Below are 17,776 nucleotides of genomic sequence, written 5' to 3'. Positions count from 1 at the left end.
TGAAATTGAGTCAGTATTCAAAAACCTCCCCAGAGGCCCCTGGGTGGCTCAGTTAAGTAACTGACTCAATTTCAGCTCAGGTATGATCTCATGGCTTGTGAGTTTGAGTCCCACATTGGGCTCTGTGCTGACAGCGTGGAGCCTGCTTGGGATTCTCTCTCATATTCTCTCTTTCTCTCTCTCTCTCTCTCTCTCTCTCTCTCTCTCCCTCCCTCCCTCCCTTTCTTTCCCCTCCTCCCGTGCTCTCTCTCACAAAAAATAAACAAAACAAAACCCTCCTCAAAACCAAATGTCCCTGACCCGGGGGCTTCACAGGTGAATTCTACAAAATGTTTAAAGAAGAGTTAATACCTATTTTTCTCAAGCTATTCCAAAAATAAATAAATAAATAAATAGAAGAGGAAGGAAAACTTCCAAACTCAAGCCAGCATTACCCTGAGACCAAAACCAGAGAAAGACACCACAAAAGAAAAAAAAAAAAAAAATACAGGCCAATATCCCTGATGAACATAGATGCAAAAATCATCCACAAAATATTAGCAATCCAAATTCAACCATACATTAAAAAAAAATCATTCACCACAATCAAGTAGGACTGTGGGCACAAGGATGGTGCAACATCCACAAATCAATCAACGTGATACATCACTATAACAACATGAAGGATTAAAACCATATGATCATCTCAGTAGATGCAGAAAAAGCATTTGACAAAATTCAACATCCATTCATGACAAAAAATTCTCAACAAAATGGATTTAGAGGGAGCATACCTAAATATAATAAAGGACATACATGACGAAACCATAGCTAACATCATAAAGGACATATATGACAAAACCAGAGCTAACATCATATTTGATGCTGAAAAATTGAAAGCTTTTCCTCTAAGATTAGGAACAAGACAAGAATATCAATTCTCAGGGCACCTGGGTGGCTCAGTCGGTTAAGTGTCCGACTTTGGCTCAGGTCATGATCTCGCGGTCCGTGGGTTTGAGCCCCGCATCAGGCTCTGTGCTGACAGCTCAGAGCCTGGAGCCTGTTTCAGATTCTGTGTCTCCCTCTCTCTCCGACCCTCCCCTGCTCATGTTCTCTGTCTCAAAAATAAATAAATGTTAAAAAAAATTAAAGAATATCAATTCTCACCACTTTTATTCAACATTATACTGGAGTCCTAGCTGTGACAATCAGACAAGAGCTAAAAGGCATCCAAATTTGTACGGAAAAAATAAAACTGTCCCTATTTGCAGATGACATGATACTACATAGAGAAAACCCTAAAGACTCCACCAAAAAAAGCTGTTAGAACAAATACATTCAGCGATGCTGCAGGATACTAACTTAAAAATACAGAAATCTGTCGCATTTCTATACACTAACAATCAACTAGCAGAAAGGAAATTAAGAAAACAATCCCATTTACAATTGCACCAAAAAGAATAAAAGACCTAGGAATGAACTTACACAAGGAGGTGAAAGACCTATACTCTGAAAACTGTAAGACATTGATGAAAGAAATTGAAGACATAAACAAGTGGAAAGATATGCCATGATCATGGATTGGAAGAATTACCATTTTTAAAATGTCCAAACTAGCCAAAGCAAACTATAGATGTAATGCAATCCTTATCAAAATACTAATAGTATTTTTCATAGACCTAGAACAAATAATCCTAAAATTTGTATGGAACCACAAAAAACCCCAACTAGTCAAAGCAATCTTGAGAAAGAACAAAACTAGAGATATTACTATCCCAGATTTCAAGATATAGTACAAAGCTATAGCAATTACAACAGTATAGTACTGGCATAAAAACAGACACACAGATCAATGGAACAGAATAGAAAATTCCACAATGATCCCACACGTATATGGTTGATTAGTCTATGACAAAGGAGGCAAGAATATACAATGGGAAAAAGACCATCTCTTTAATAAGTGGTACTGGGAAAACTGGACAGCAGTGTGCCAAAGAATGAAACTGGGCCATTTCCTTATACCATACACAAAAATAAAATAAAAACCGATTAAAGACCTAAACATGAGACCTGAAACCATAAAACTCCTAAAAGAAAATACAAGCAGTAATCTCTTGGACACTGGCCTTAACAACATATTTATGGATAATGTCTCCTCAGACAAGGGAAACAAAAGCAAAAGTAAACTATTTATACACCAAAATAAAAAAACTTTTGCACAGCAAAGGAAACCATCAGCAAAAGAAGTAACCTATTGAATGGGAGGAGATATTTGTGCAATATATATCCAATAAGGAGTTAACATCTGAAATATAGAAAGAACTTATAGGGGTACCTGGCTGTCTCAGTCAATAGAACATGTGACTCTTGATCTCATGGTCTTGAGTTCAAGCCCCATGGTGGCCATGGAGTCTATTTAATTAAGAAAAAAAAAAAAAAAAGAACTTAGCTCAACACTAAAAAAAAAAAATCCAATTAAAATTGGGCAGAGGACCTAAATATACATTTTTCCAAAGAAGACATACAGATGGGCAATGGACATGAAAAGATGTCCAACACACTAATCAGAGAAATGCAAATCAAAACCACAATGAGATATCATTTCATACTTGTCAGAATGGCTAGTTTCAAAAGGGCAAGAAGTAAGTGTTGGTGAGGATATGAAGAAAAGAAAACCCCCTGGGGTGCCTGGTCAAGGCAGGTCAAGATCTCAAGGATTCTGGGATCAAGCCTTGCCTTGTGTAGCACTCTGCTTTGTGCTGATAGTAAAGAACCTGCTTGGGATTTTCTCTCTCTGCCCCTCCCCCACTTGTGTGCGTGTTCTCTCTCTCTCTCTCTCTCTCTCCCTCTCTCTCAAAAATTAAACTTTTGTGATTTCACTACTGGGTATTTATCCAGAGAAAACAAAAACACTAATTGGAAAAGATCTATGCACCCCTATGTGTATTGCAGCATTATTTACAATGGCCAAGATATGGAAGTAACCTAAGTGTTCTTCAATAGATGAATGGATAAAGGTATATGTATGCATATACATACACAATGGAATATTTATAAGACATTAAAAAGAATGAGATCTTGTCATTTGCGACAACATGGCTGGGCCTAGAGAGTATTATGCTAAGGGAAACACATCAGACAGAGAAGGCAAATATCATAGAATTGCACTTATGTGTGGAATCTAAAAAATAAAAAATAGAAAGAGACTGATAAATTCAGAGAACTGGTGATTGCCAGAGGGGAGGGAGTAGGTAGGATAGGTGAAACAAGTGAATGGGATTAAGAGATACAAACTTCCAGTTATAAAAGAAATAAGCCAGAGATTTGAAAAGTACAGCATAGTGAATACAGGCTACCATAATGGAAAAACATTGTTTGGTAACTATACTTATTGTGGGTGGTGAGCACAGCATAATGTATGGCACTGTCAAATCTCTAGGTTGTGCACCTGAAATGAATACATTGTCAATTATACTTCAATAATAAAAATTTAGAAAAACAAAACAAAACAACTTACCATCCAGGACAAGACTGTAAAATTAACCACAGCACTATGAGAGAGTTTCAAATGCAACCTCAGCTTGAGCTGAGGCTTCAAGCACTTGTAGGACGTTTTCCTCTGGTTACTTGTTTAAAGTTGACAATTTGGAAAATACAGAAAAGAACAAGTAAAACAAACAAACAACCCAACAAATAAAACAAAAAGTGCCTGTAATTCTCCCACCAGGAAGAGAACTATGTTAATAATTGAGTATGTTTTTTTACATGCTTAGATTGTTTCTAAATTTGCTTAAAAGCATATAGCCAAAAAATTCAAGCAGTATAACAAGGCATACCACTGAAAAAAGATAAAGTTTGCTCCCCAAGGGCATGTTGAAATAAATTTCTAGATCCAAGATGGAGTCCCTCCTTCCAGGTGTACCCTATAAATTCTGCTTGACCGGAAACGCTATATACCCTGTTAGCCAATCCCCAAACGTCAAGCCAGCTCTGGCCTCTAAACTCGTTTCTTTTTCCTTGACCTTTCTAAATAAGGTCAGATATGCAACCCCAATCCTGTTTCTGAGTTGCCTCTTCTAATGCTACGTAAAAGTCGCTGTTGCCCAAACGTCCCGGGTAGACATTGCTTGTGAGGCACCGTATTCTCCCAATCCGTGGATTGTTTTCTCTTGAAGGAAAGACATCAAGCTAGTTAATAAATTGTTTTGTCATTTGACAGGTTAACAGCTAGCTTCATTGTGAATCTCTCTGCAATTCAGAATTAATTCAAAACTAATGCATAAAACTGCATTCACTTATACATTTACCCCTTAAGATGGATACAGATGAAATCACATTATCAGGTGTTCTGCATCCTCCTTTCCTTAACTGTGTAAAGAAATCTCCCCCATTCTTAGTAGAGCTGGAGCTATTTTGATTGCGTTCATGGCTGCTATAATATAACCAGAGGGACTGGCAGGCGTTAACCCCAGGGAGTAGGTGGTAGGCCATTTCAGGATGAGAGGACTTGAGGGACCAGATTTGGATGATGAGGGGAGATGGAGGGATAAGCCAATTTGGTTGGCACTAGGGTATCAGCAGGATGACTTGAGGCCAGAGGGTGGGCCTAGTATTCCAGGCCAGCACGTTGGACTTCTTTACTTTTTGTAGTGGAAAGGAATAAGGAAGTTAGTTGGTTTGGCTGAGATATGGGTTGTCTGAAGCAAGGCTTGACAGGCTGACAAGTGGAGCTGTCCAGGAAAGGGCTGACATTCGGGTCTAGAACTGAGAAGAGACTTGGGTTGGAAAAACTGCAGGGCTGGTTTGCTTTCGGCAGGCTGGTCCTCATTGCTCCCTTTCCTCTCTAAGAAAAGTCCTCTCTTTACCCACATTCGGTGGAGGATTCAGTAAGTGCGTCACCTTTTTCCTTGACCCGAGGCTAGGGCAGTTCCTTCCAGCCTGCTATCTAAAAAAAATCCCTCAATCCTTCCCCGCCCCCACGCCGCGGGAATTCCGAGATCTGGGCGGGCCTTCTACTTGGAGATCTAAAGAGCAGAGATAGGAGAATGCGGCCGCCAATCAGACCTCCCGGATACCCGGATGTGAAGCGGTGCGCGATACAAAGACGAGTTTCCACCCAGCGCTTCGTCAGGTACAGTGACCAATAAGCACTTCTCAGGTGATAAATGACAGGAAAAGTAGCCATTTACAAACTAGTTTCTCCCACGCATGTGGAAATTCTCCCGAATAGTCTAACCCACTACTGGTTGTGATTGGGCAGCGTTGTGAAGAGCAGTAGAACTGTCTAATTAGAAGCGGGAGCGAGAAAAGTCGCAGCCAATAGCAGGATTCTCGGGAGCGGGGCGGGGGCTAGGCCTTCGCCTCGGCGGCAGAGGAGACTCGGGGGCCATTTTGTGAAGAGACGAAGACTGAGCGGTTGCGGCCGCGTTGTCGACCTCGAGCAGCAGTTGGCTTCTCCACGTAGAACTCGGGAGTAGGAGATTCAGAATCGAATCCCTTCTCCCTCCCCCCTCCTGGTAAGTGGAGGGGGCGGAAGCAGGGCAGGCGCTGGGTTCCTCCCGGAGCGCGAAGGGGTGTGGGAGAGAAGACGAGGGAACCCTACCCTCGGTAGAGTAACTAGGCCCCCATTTATTCAATTTGCGTTGGGCCATTAGGTTTTATGCAGGACAGAGTTTTATAGGCCTCAGCCCTTGCGTAGATTTAACCTGGTGTCCTCTGGGCCACGATCGGCAGGGGAAATGTCCTTTTTCTTTTTCGCTCTTTCTGTGTTAACGGCTGCTTCCTTTCATTTTCTACGACCATGAGGACTCCAGGAGAGATATGAAAGGGAAGATCGAGATGCTTCTTATTGCAGTGGAAGTTCCTGTAGTGTCGATGCCTCCTGTTAAATTTAAAAATTGGGCGGGGGATGGGTAAGGGTTACTGAGTAAATCTTGTACCGCAAGCCTTTAAATTCTGGAGCGTGCCGCAGGGTATGAGTAGTAAATATAACAATAGATTTAACGTTTTGCCGATTACTTTTTTACACCTCTCCGAGCAATGGCGGACCTCGAAGTAGTTATTTTCAATTCTATTTTTTTTAAAAATTGTGATCGTTTGCATATTAACAGTAATAATTAAAGCTGGCTTACTTTTTATCTGCAGGTTACAAATCACTTGAAATATATAAGTTAGTGGAACTTTGCTTGAGGTAGGTACTACTATCTTTCTCAGACAGAAACTGAGGCTCTAGAGTGTCGGTTACTAGGGTCATACTAAATCAGTAGCGGAACTAAGGAATTTGACCACTAGGTTGGTTAGTCAAGTGGCTTTACCTAGCTATTGGAATAGTAGGTATTAAAAGTACTATATTTGAATCTTTACAAGAAACTAATTACAGCAACCACTAGCGGTAACTGGAAATTTCCAAACTGCACTTGGGGAAAATATTAGTTACGAGAATTGAAGCTGTTATTAATTTAACATTCTAAAATAAATTTAAAATTTGATTTTCAGGATATTCTGGCAATAATTTTTCCCAAATATCGAAATCTTTTTTATTAAGAAACTATTATAGTGCCTACTTTTTAGATCCAGAAATTTACTAAAAATGTTCACGAAATTTATAAAAATTAAATAGGTTTCTAGGTATCACATTCACTTATCCAAGAAACCACTTTGTCTTAATACTGTGGGAAGGGGAAGATTTAGTTGATTTTATTTTTTATGATGTGTTACAAAAACTTACTAAGCAAAATTTAAACCAATACTGCAGGGTAAATTCATCCATCAGGAAACAGAAGGTAAAAGTACTTTTACCAGGAATAATGATGCATTTGTTAATTCCCTCACTCTGTAGATACTGTAAGAGGGATTAAAAGCATTGCCCATTAAAAATGTAAACATATTAAATGGGCTTAAAACTAAAGTTTATCACTGCAGAACTGTTAGAAATGAGATAAGGGTAGTGATTGGTTAAGTCGTTGACAAATAGAGAAATGTGAAGAGTTATATTTAATAGCAGTTATTGGTAAGAAGTGAAATTAATTGAAGGGCTCTTTTCTTGCCTTGAGGTGTTAGAAATATGGGGTTTCTTAGGATCAGCATGTACCAAGGAAGCAATTACTTTAGCATCCAGCTGGAAAGATTTGACCCCAGAATTCATGTCTGAAACAATTTTAGAGGTGTTTTTAGATTCGTAGGATTTAGTAGCATTTTCATATGGCTAAAGAGGAAGGGTTTAAGAAGGGTGACTAAGTTGCAGGTCTCCTGACCGTCTGGTGTTTCCCATGCCCGGAGCAGGGGAATGCTTGGTGGTGGTTGCTGTTTTCTTCTGTAGAGAATTTAAACATTCCTTGTTATTTGTGATGAGGGCTTCACTGGGTTTCATATAGCATGCGACTTTGTTTTGAATGGGACTGCTGTAAGAACAAAAGTATAAATCCAAAATAGTTCATTATTGTAATATTAAAGATTACATTAAGTGGTTATTGTCTAATGTGTTAACTGGGGAGTGACATAGTTAAGAGAACTAGACTTTATTCCCTATCTCCCCCACCCTCTTTATTGCGTTAGCAAATCATTTAAACCTTATGGCTTTCAGTTTTATACTTAACAAGGGGGCTTAGACATCTTACCTATTTTCATGTCTGATTTCTACTCGTAATTTGTTGTACGGAGGCTGAAAAGTGTACAGAAGGTTTTATTAAAAGCAGTTTTTGTATATTAGTAATTGTTTTCTACCTTACTAACATTTTTTTTGTCTTGAAAGAGTTTTGTTAATTATCTGGAGTGCATTACTCATGCTTAATAAGTATACTCATAGGGATCAGGGAAGATGATGATTTTGTACATATTAGATATGTTAGAGAATTGGTGAGAACTGCTAGTACTATTAGTTATTAGATGTAGTATAATTGCATGTATTTTCTTAGATAATAGAAAGTTGGGGTGTGTTAAGGGGAAAAGGATTACTATACAGTTTTTTAATTCTCTTGGTGCAATTACTATGATAGGTTATGATCTTAGATTTATTTTATAGTGCTCATACCTAAAGGGGTACCCGTTAAGCTCTCATAGTGGTTCTTAAATGTGAACTGACATTAGAATTAGCGAGGGGAAGAACAGTTGAAATAGTTTTCAAGGCTCTCCACCACCAGAGTTTCTAATTAAGTCTGGTGTGGGCCCTGAGAATTTGCATTTCTAATAAGTGCCACTTGGTGCTGGTTCTCAGCCCTCACTTTGAGAATAGTCCTTTAGAAGAAGGGATCCAAACCTCCCAGAGGTTGGACAAAGTATTCTCTAGGTATAATTAGGCACTAAAGTTATTTATTTATTTTTTTGTGTGTTGATAGCTCATCTATTTAACATAACATTTTGGAAGACTTTCAGAATTGTGAATGCTTTTCATATTAACTTCTGTTTTCATAGTTTGTGTAATTTTTTTTAAAGATTTTATTTTTAATCTCTATACCCAATGTGGTGTTTTCAACCCACAGGCCTGAGATCGAGAGTCACATGCTCCTTTGACTGCGCCAGACACACACCCCTGTAGTTTGTACAATTTAACACATCAGTCCAAGTATAAAAGTAACTTCCTTGTCATGCCTCAACTAGTCTGCTTTGAAAAAGTTAAAATTTTAGAGGTTTAGTATCTGTTCTGTTGCTGTAGTCATTGACACATGATTGATGTAAGGAACACTTTAAAAGCTCAGCATAAGATGTTTTAGTTTACTGACATTTGGCTGAATACTGAAATGTGAGGGCAACCAGTTCCTTATTTGGTCAGAAGATCTACAATCTAATTTCAAATCTTACCTGATGAAATAGCCAATCTGGTCATGTATGTTTCAGTGGGTGTTATGTATCAGATTCTTGGATTTCATATCTTGGAATTAGCTATGTATACTGGCTTATAAACAGTGGGACCACAGAAACAAATTCCTCAAGGACCACAATTTATTTTTCACCTATTTTATGACATTAAATATTCAGTAGCTCTAATAATCTTGTCCTTCATTTGTGGTTTTTCTATTGTCAGTGAGTGGAATGATGAGCTCCTTATTTATTTTTATGATGTGCTTCTTATTTAAAACATCTTTCCCCTTTTTGTAGAATCTACCAGGTCTTGTAGTTGGATCATTTACTAGTTTTGAGAATAGATGTCATCTCTAGTATGTATCTTCATGGTAGACCATTCCCCCTTCATAATCTTGATATTTGACTTATGCTCACTTCTTCATCTCTTTTGGCCTGGTTTTTCTATAATTTCTTTGCCCAAACTGCTGATGTTCAAGATGAACATTCAGTTGTAGATTTTTGTTTTTTTAGACCCTTTTGGGAATATAGGCATATATTTAGTAAATTTTAGTCACCTACTGATAATTGAAGAATTGTGAAGACAGTCACTGGAGGAGGGGATGGTTCTGTAGAGGCTTTCCCATCCCAGTGTAATGTTATGCTTTACCAAAATGTTTTAGATGCAGCGGACAGATGTTTCTGTCTTGGGGGTTTAGGGCACAACATTTCTGAGGAACTCTGACTCAATCTGTCCCTTCTCCTTTCACAGGGCAGCAAGGCGAACCCCATCCCTACTCACTGGAGCTCAGCTTTGATTTTTAACCTCCCTTCCCCACCCTTCCAGAACACACACATTCCCATTCCAAAACTGATTTTATAAAGACATTTTAAACATAATGATGCAACTTGGTGTGCACTACGGCAAATTTACAGGTGTTTTTTTTTTAATTGTTTCCAAAAACGGGCCTTGGATTTAAGATGTAATTTTTAAAATTTCTATTTCTATTTTTTCTGCAGCAGTTGGGTTAGAGGAGGAGGAGCCTTTTAGCCTCTCATAAACTGACCTCTCTACTTCCTCGTGTATTTTTAAGATTGATTGATGATGTGGAAAGGGCTTTGCTTGTCTGCTACTGAGAACTTTACCCTTGCGGTTTTTGTGGAAACTGCTTTTGGAGAAAGAAAAGAAATGAACTTTACTGACTTGACATTTTTGCACCTCCCGTTTTTCTAATCTGGGCTATTTTTATTTTTGTTTTTTTACAGTGAGATTTTTTTGATCTTCAGCTACAGTAAGTTATTCCAATTTTTTTTTTACATTTTTCCTGACTTTCCGCTGATTTCCTTTTTATTGTTGTTACTAGTTACTATTATTATTTATTATTATTATACTTATGATGGTGATGATGATGATGATGATGACACTGATGATTTTTAACCGGATTAAAATCGAGTTTTTCTGAATGTTCATAAGAATTTCTCCGGCCTCCTGATTGACTTTGGAGTTTTACATCTTGGGAGAGAAAGTGAAGGCATTAGCATTTTTAAGTGGATTGTTCACATAAACCTTTTCTCTCCCAACCCCACCCTTGCCCTCATCCCCTTCCCCACGCTCGAAAGAATTTTACTGGCTGTTAAGTCTGTGACCTTATTTTTCCTGATCTTTAACTTAACTGTTTTAGAGCATCTCTGGACGTCTGTATTTTTAATTTTTTATTTTTGTTTTTTTATTTTTAATCTTTCATTTGTTAAATTTTTAAACTGTGCTGCAATAAAATGTGTGTGGTACTACTTAACACCTATAATGGTGATGGCATTTTCCCAGAAAGCCATCTTCCTCCTGTTTCCCTTGAAATCCCATCCTGCTTTTCCTGTACACTACTACCCCTCACAAACCACAAGCTGCAGCAACATGGATGCCCAGCCTGGAACAGCAGCAGCCAGGATGACCTGGAGCCAGGGGGGCCTTCGGAACAGATGCACACCCTTCCTGGGTGATGGTAAGAGGTGTGAGGTCCACTTGGTTTCATTGCAAAGACTAGGAAATACACCCCTTTAAGTCTAGTTGATACGGTGTAGGTGGTAGCTTCTGGAAATGCTTAGGTTGAGATTTTTGTGTATCTCAGATGTTTCCCAAGGGATGCCATCTCAGTTTTTTGTAAACTATGATGGAAATTGGGCTGACTGAGAAATTTTGGTAATTGGAAAGAGCAGCTGAAGGTTACATATACATTAGAATGAAAATGGCTTGTTTTTATTAGCAACAAGACGTGGACATACTACGTGTTTTTTTTTTTCCTTAGATTATTGCAAATTAGTGTCATTCGGAGTAATCGTCCTTGGGTTGTGGATTGTATTCTGTTTATTCTTAATAAAATTTAACGTGAATCAAGCTGTAAGAAACATCCTGTAATAATAAATGCTGTCTCACTGGGAGTTTTTTTAAAAAAGGATAGCGAGGCTTTTTAATCTCAGAAAGTGAAATCTAACCTGTATCCAAATTAGGAAAGATCTGGGGCTGACCTCTTTCAGTGATAACTTGGGACCCAGCTAAATGTTGGGGAATCTGGTGTGTTCCCAAGAGTACTAGGAAGGAATGAGAACCTAAAGACTTAAGAAATTTAGCATCGTCTAGTATTTTACTGACAAGAGTGGAATATTTTGATAACTCACTTTAGAGTTGCTCTAGTAGATTTTGAACTGAGGTTAAAAAGTAAAATGGTTTTTAAAGGCATTATTGAATGCTGTGTGGTACTAGGGTCATTAACATACATCCCTTGCTTGTATAAAAGAATAAAGTCCAATTAAAGTGAACACTGAAGACATCCTCAAAGTAAACCAGAATGGGAGAAAGTTCTATGAACTGTCCTGAGGTTATACAGAACAGGAATGGAAAATTTTAATAGGTCCAAGTACTATTGAAGGCCTTTATTGTAGGAAAGCTATTTTTACCTGTTAACTCTCTGTCATTGTCATTGTGTGGTTTCTGTTCGCTATATGCTCTTTCCTGTTCATTCTACAAATTTATCTTGTGTTACAGTTTGGGAGATACAAAAAGGTGTAGTTCTTCAGGGACTCATAACCTTGTGAGGGAAATGGGTGAATGAGATGTCACCATGTGATTAAGAGGGAAACATAGATTCTATAAAAAGTATGCAAAAATGAGTACCTCATTGACTCTTACAAGGTCAGGAAATGCTGCTTTAAGAAAAAAATTTTTTTTAATGGTAGAGTGTGCAGGCAGGAGAGGGGCAGAGAGAGATAGAGAATCTGAAGCAGCCTCTTCGCTGATCTGGGCAGGGAGCCCGATGTAGGGCTCGAAATCACAAACCATGAGATCATGACCTAAGCCAAAGTCAGGTGCTCAACCAATCTGAGCTACCCGTGTGCCCCAGTCAGGAAATGATTCTAAGAGAAGGAACTGAAGTGAAGCTTAGAATTAATGCCAGATTATAAAAATTTTAATGCCATGCCAGGGAGTTTTTATTTTATCCAAAACCATTGGTGAGCTATTGAGGTTTTAAACTGGGGAGTGAGATCAGATTTTCATTTTAGAAATGTAATAGTGTGGAAATGGCTTAGAGAAGAGTGAGATTAGAAGTAGGCGATAAGATATTCAAATACACAGAAAAATAATGAGCTGGCCTCCTCAAAAGCAGTGTAATTGGGATTAGAGAGGAGCTGATAGATGTTGGGTAAACAAAAGGAGCAGATTAGAGTTAAGAGTAGGAGAAAGCAATTTAAATACTGCTTTGTGAGGTAGACATTTGAGTGCTTATTCTGAAAATCACTGTTAGGCTGGGGCATATAGGGATGAACAAAACATTGTTCCCTAGCCCTCTTTGTTATTATAGATCATTGAGCATTTTATAATCTAGAAGGAAAAGAACAGAGTGAGATGATAGGAAGAGAACCAAATTTAGAATATGGAGGTGGGAGGGTGCTGCCAGTGAGAGACCTTAAAGGAATTAGTGTTGAAATTAAGATCTGGAAGTGGATTATCCTACCTAAAAGCACAGATTATTGGGAGAAAAAACTTGGCTACAGAGCAAGAAATAATTGGAAAGATAGGCAAGTACCAAGCATAGTATATAGGTCCTTGTAGGGCCACATTTAATATCTAGATTATTTTGGGAAGAAAAGGAGTCTTTTGAAGGAACTTGAGAATGCTGAGATCCTATTTCTTTGGAATTTCCTTCTGGCCATTGTATGGGGAATGTTAGTAATGAGGACAAAGTTCAAAGAGGACAATAAATTAGAAGAGTTACCAGAGTAGCCAATCAGAATGGTCACTATCTGGTTAATCTCTTAAAAAAAGCACATGATCCTACTTGCCCAGGTTTTTCAAATGAGTGTTTTTGGGGCATGTATTACTGAGCAGATGTAAGTTTGAAGAGGGCAGGTTGATCAGATTGTAGGAATTAACTGGTTACTTCTCTGACAACCCCTTTGGTTCAGACATGATAGGATTGCTTCCCTATTTGAAAAGAAAAATGAAGTAGACACACAGTTTTTTCCTTTTGGAAGCGATAATATGGACAATTTACCGTGTTTGTGTTCATCAGTGTTAAAGTTCTTGTAACCTTTCTTAATTTATTTTAGAGGGGGAGGGGGCAGAGAGAAACTTAAGCAGGCTCCATGCTCAGCACAGAGCAGGGCTAGATCCCACGACCTTGGGGTCACGACCTGAGCCAAAGTCAAGAGTGAGATGCCTAACCAACTGAGCCACCCAGGCACCCTTGTGTGAACTTTTTTAATCATCATCGTAATCTTTGTATAAGTATTCACATTTTGGAGATGAGAATATTGAAGCACAGAATTTTTAAAATTTGCCCAGTTAGACATACTTAGTAAATGGTGACACATGGGTTTAACTCAGGCAGTTAGGCCTACAGATTTCAACTCTTAATCATACTAGGTTGACCTTTACTTGACATATTGAAGTATTTATGGAAAACAAATCTTTATTGGGTTAAAGTACCCTCACCCAATTGTGTTGGACCTCCATTTTAAAGAGTGTCCAACTAAATATCGTTATATATTTTAACTTATGTTAAATGGCATAATGAAGTGTCCAAGGTAATGAATTACTTAGATGTAGCTTTGTGGTATAATCTTATAAAATATTTGGATGTGACAGTATTCTTTTGAGGAAGTAAATACACTTTAAAAGTGAGTTTTAGTCAAATAAATAGTTGTATTTATGGTTTAAAAAAATACACATCCTAGAGGGTTGTGTTGCCAAATCCAGCAGTCTTTTTCAGTCCTCATCACACTTGACCAGTTGGTATGATTTAACCAGTGGAGCCACTTTCCTCCTTGAAACGTTTTTTTACTTAGCTTCCCGGTTTTTGTTCTGTTTCTGGGTCATTTCATTCAGTCGGATGATTTTCTATACCATTTATAAGCTAATTATTCCCATGGTTCCATCACCAGCCTCGGCCTCTTTTGAATGACTTGCCAATCAATCTGTTTAACTGCCTGGCTGACTACTCCCTTTAAGTGTATCAACTTAAAAGTCCAAACCTGGGCTCTTGCATTCTCTCAAACCAGTGTTGCCTGTTAATGAAACTCCAGTTTTTATGTCAATTTAGGTCAGATGTTGGTTAGCCATCCTTATCTGTTTTCTCTCATACCTTATCTTTGGCCTTGTGAAATAACTGTCAGTGCTTCCTTTAAAATACAAGAATTGACCCATATTGCCGTTCCTTGGTCCAGTTTCAAGCTGTCATTGTCTGGTGCACAATTCGAATAAGTTTAGGTTTTTTTTTTGCCCCTCCCACCAGTTGTGGTAGCTGCATTGGTCCTACTGAAATGTAATGCTTGAAAAATGTATTGCCTGAAGGAGTTTCTTGTTGAAACTCAACTAATAGCTCCCTATTTTCAGTGTTAAAAATTCACTGTGATTTAACAAAGTACATGATCTGTTGTGCTCCTCTTTGCCAATAGTATACACACAGTACGCTCTAGCCACGTTGCCTCCTTACTGAGTCTTGAACACACTAGATGGTCCTGTCTCAGAGCCTTTCCTTGGAATGTTCTTCCCTGAGACATTCCTAAGATTAGGTTCCTCACTTCACTCAAAGGTCATCTCCTCACTGGTGTTTTCCCTCTCTTGGCCCTTCAGGCTTTCCCCCACTAAATACTTGAGCACTTTTTGACAGCACACGTATTAAGAACTTTGTCTTCTACTTAAAGGTATGAGGGAAATATCTGGAAAGCTACATGTGAAAAAACATTGATTACCTCTGGGCAAGGAGGGATTTAGGGTTGGAAGGAAACTTGCTGTGTGCCTAGACTGAGGAGTATAATGAGCAACACTATTTCGTTTCTAATTTAAAAACTTAAAACGCCTTTTGTAGAAATGCTTCAATTCTTCAGATTCTGTGACTGAAGTTAAATAGCTAAGGCCTATGGTAGGGGTTTAGTAAACAGTTTTGTAGTTAAGTTGAAATGCAGTTTTAAGATAGGTTTGGCTGGAGGCAACTGGGTGGGTCATCCAGTTAAATGACATGGGCTCAGGTCACTTATCTCCTGTGGTTCAAGAATTTGAGCCCTGCACTGGTCTCTGCGCTGACAGCTCAGAGCCTGGAGCCTGCTTCATTCAGAATCTGTCTCCCCCTCTCTCTACCCCTCCCCCACTTGCATTCTGTCTCTCTCAAAAATAAATAACATTAGAAAAAAAAAAACTAAAGAAATAGGTTTGGCTATGGTGGAATGAGTTGAGTTGTAATTTGAGGACATGGGTTGTGTGTTTCCTGGAATGGGGCTGTAGACAAAATTTGGAAGAACTTTGTCATTTTCTTAAAAAGTTATTCTCCAGGAATATGCATACATAGGCTTTTCAGAAAGTCATGTCATACATACAGCACATAACATTCAAGTAGAAAAAATTTCTTAATGTGAATATAATATTAACATAAAATTAGATAATCTAAGAATTTGAATAGCTGCATACATTGCATACTTAATATTTTACTTAAAACTATTATTTGTGGCACTTAGGTTCTTGCCATTTTTCCCTTTTATACACAATTGAACAGTCCTAAAACTAAAATTTTATAAGTGCTTTATATTTTTACATAATATGTATGTGGATATTTGATGCTGTTTCAGTTTTGTGAAAAATTCTTGAACTTACACAAAGAGGGATATAATCAGTTTCCATGAACTTGATCCAGTTTTAACAGTCCTTGTGTAATCTTGTTTCACCTATACCTGCATCTACTCCCTCTGCTTCACATTATTTTGAAGTAAATCAAGAATTTACTTTTTTGCTTGGTCTTTCTGGACTTAGAGAAGTTCTTTCATTAGAGAAAAGTTTTTTGTTAATTTGAGTGAATCTTGGCATGGTTTTTCTCATAGGTGATAAAATTGAGTTCAGAGTAACAGAAGATGGTCATCTTATTGTCAGTTCTCAAATTTAGGTATAATCCCATGTTCTAGCTGCTTAGGTCTGAGTGATGGAGAATGTTGTAACTTTAATTCATTTCCTTATTAAAAATTATTTCCTGGGGCGCCTGTGTGGCGCAGTCGGTTAAGCGTCTGACTTCAGCCAGGTCACGATATCGCGGTCCGTGAGTTCGAGCCCCGCGTCGGGCTCTGGGCTGATGGCTCAGAGCCTGGAGCCTGTTTCCGATTCTGTGTCTCCCTCTCTCTCTGCCCCTCCCCCGTTCATGCTCTGTCTCTCTCTGTCCCAAAAATAAATAAACGTTGAAAAAAAAATTTTTTTTTAATTATTTCCTTATAAAAAATTAAAATTTTAAGACAAATATTATCATTAGTTTGACAAACTCATTTGGTGACAGCCTGACTTCGATTGATTTGATTATTTACAGTCTGTTACATTAAGTGACTGTGATTATGTATATCTATTACTGTATAAAAGCTAATACATTTGATTTGACAGCTGAGTGGTGGGGTGGATCCAGCTGGGGTATAACATAAAAAAAAAGGCACAGTATTGGTAAATACTGAAAAATACTGATTTTCCAAACACCTGTCTCCATGGTAGACTTTAAAAAGTATATTTTGGGCACACCTGGGTGGCTCAGTCAGTTGAACATCCAATTCTTGATTTTGGCTCAGGTCATGATCCCAGAGTTGTGGGATTGAGTCCCGTGTGGGCTCCGCATTGCGCATGAAGCCTTCCTTTCTCTCTGCCTCCCCCCTGCCCCGACATGCTCCTTCTGTTTCTCTCTAAAAAAAAATAAGTAAAATAAAATAGTATAAATTTTATAACTGAAAAGTATAATTTGTTGGAACTCAATTGCAAGATAAAAAAGAAATGAAATCTTGTGAATAAGTATCACTGACACTTTCTATTTGCTATTCAGAATATGGTCTGTGCTCCAGCAGCAACATCATCATCATCATCATTGTCATCATCATCATCATAACCTGGAAGTTTCATAGAAATACAGAGTTTTATGCCCTATCCTAGAACTGATGGGCACATCAAAGAAAAGTACTGGTCTAGACCACTTGCATTCCCTTATTATTGCTTACTTGTGATGTAGACATTTTGATGGGCTTTGTGGCAAGAGGGTTTTTTGGTGTTTGAGGGGAAAGTTGGGGATCACGGTATGTGAATTTGCAGTAATACAATATAAAAAAATGTAAAAATTGAAATAATGACTCATAAATAGGATTAAGAATCAAGTAATTCAGACGGGTAATTTGATAAATGGTAGATAAGTAGTGGATACCACTGAAGCTAGTAATCAAATATTTGTTGGTGATAAATGATAGCTGAAAAGAGAAATGTTTGAAAAACATAATTTTGCCTATCAATGTGGATCTGTGACTATAATACTTATGAACATTTTTACCTTTTCTCCATGTTTAAAGAGAATATTCAGACATACAAAACAGTATTGTATATTATATATATACCTAGATTGCCATGTTACCGTTTTCTTTGAGTGTTATTTACTGAACCACTAAAGGGAAATTGCTGATTTAAGACAGATCCCTAATATTTAAAGCATTAATCTCAAGTATAAAGATACTGTTCTCTTGA

General features: G+C 38.0%; 1 protein-coding gene across 10 annotated transcripts in view; it reads left to right on the top strand.

The window, feature by feature from the left end:
• The first annotated feature begins 5,339 nt into the window (after positions 1–5,339).
• Positions 5,340–17,776, top strand: part of HNRNPC (heterogeneous nuclear ribonucleoprotein C) — a 55,623-nt gene continuing 43,186 nt past the window's right edge. For 2 of the 10 annotated variants that reach the window (XM_011283116.4, XM_006932709.5), the window contains exons 1-3: positions 5,340–5,495; positions 6,124–6,169; positions 10,021–10,046. The gene's annotated coding sequence lies outside the window, so the exon portion shown is untranslated. Of the gene's footprint in view, positions 5,496–6,123; positions 6,170–9,526; positions 9,691–10,020; positions 10,047–10,128; positions 10,755–17,776 lie in introns of those variants that run through there. The other 8 variants (XM_003987428.6, XM_019832772.3, XM_011283111.4 and 5 more) reach the window with 7 other exon arrangements.

Source organism: Felis catus, chromosome B3, assembly GCF_018350175.1.
Source record: "Felis catus isolate Fca126 chromosome B3, F.catus_Fca126_mat1.0, whole genome shotgun sequence".
NCBI classification, from domain to species: Eukaryota; Metazoa; Chordata; class Mammalia; order Carnivora; family Felidae; genus Felis; species Felis catus.
The sequence above is the reverse complement of the archived record's forward strand: the minus strand, read 5'-3'. Positions and strand labels throughout refer to the sequence as shown.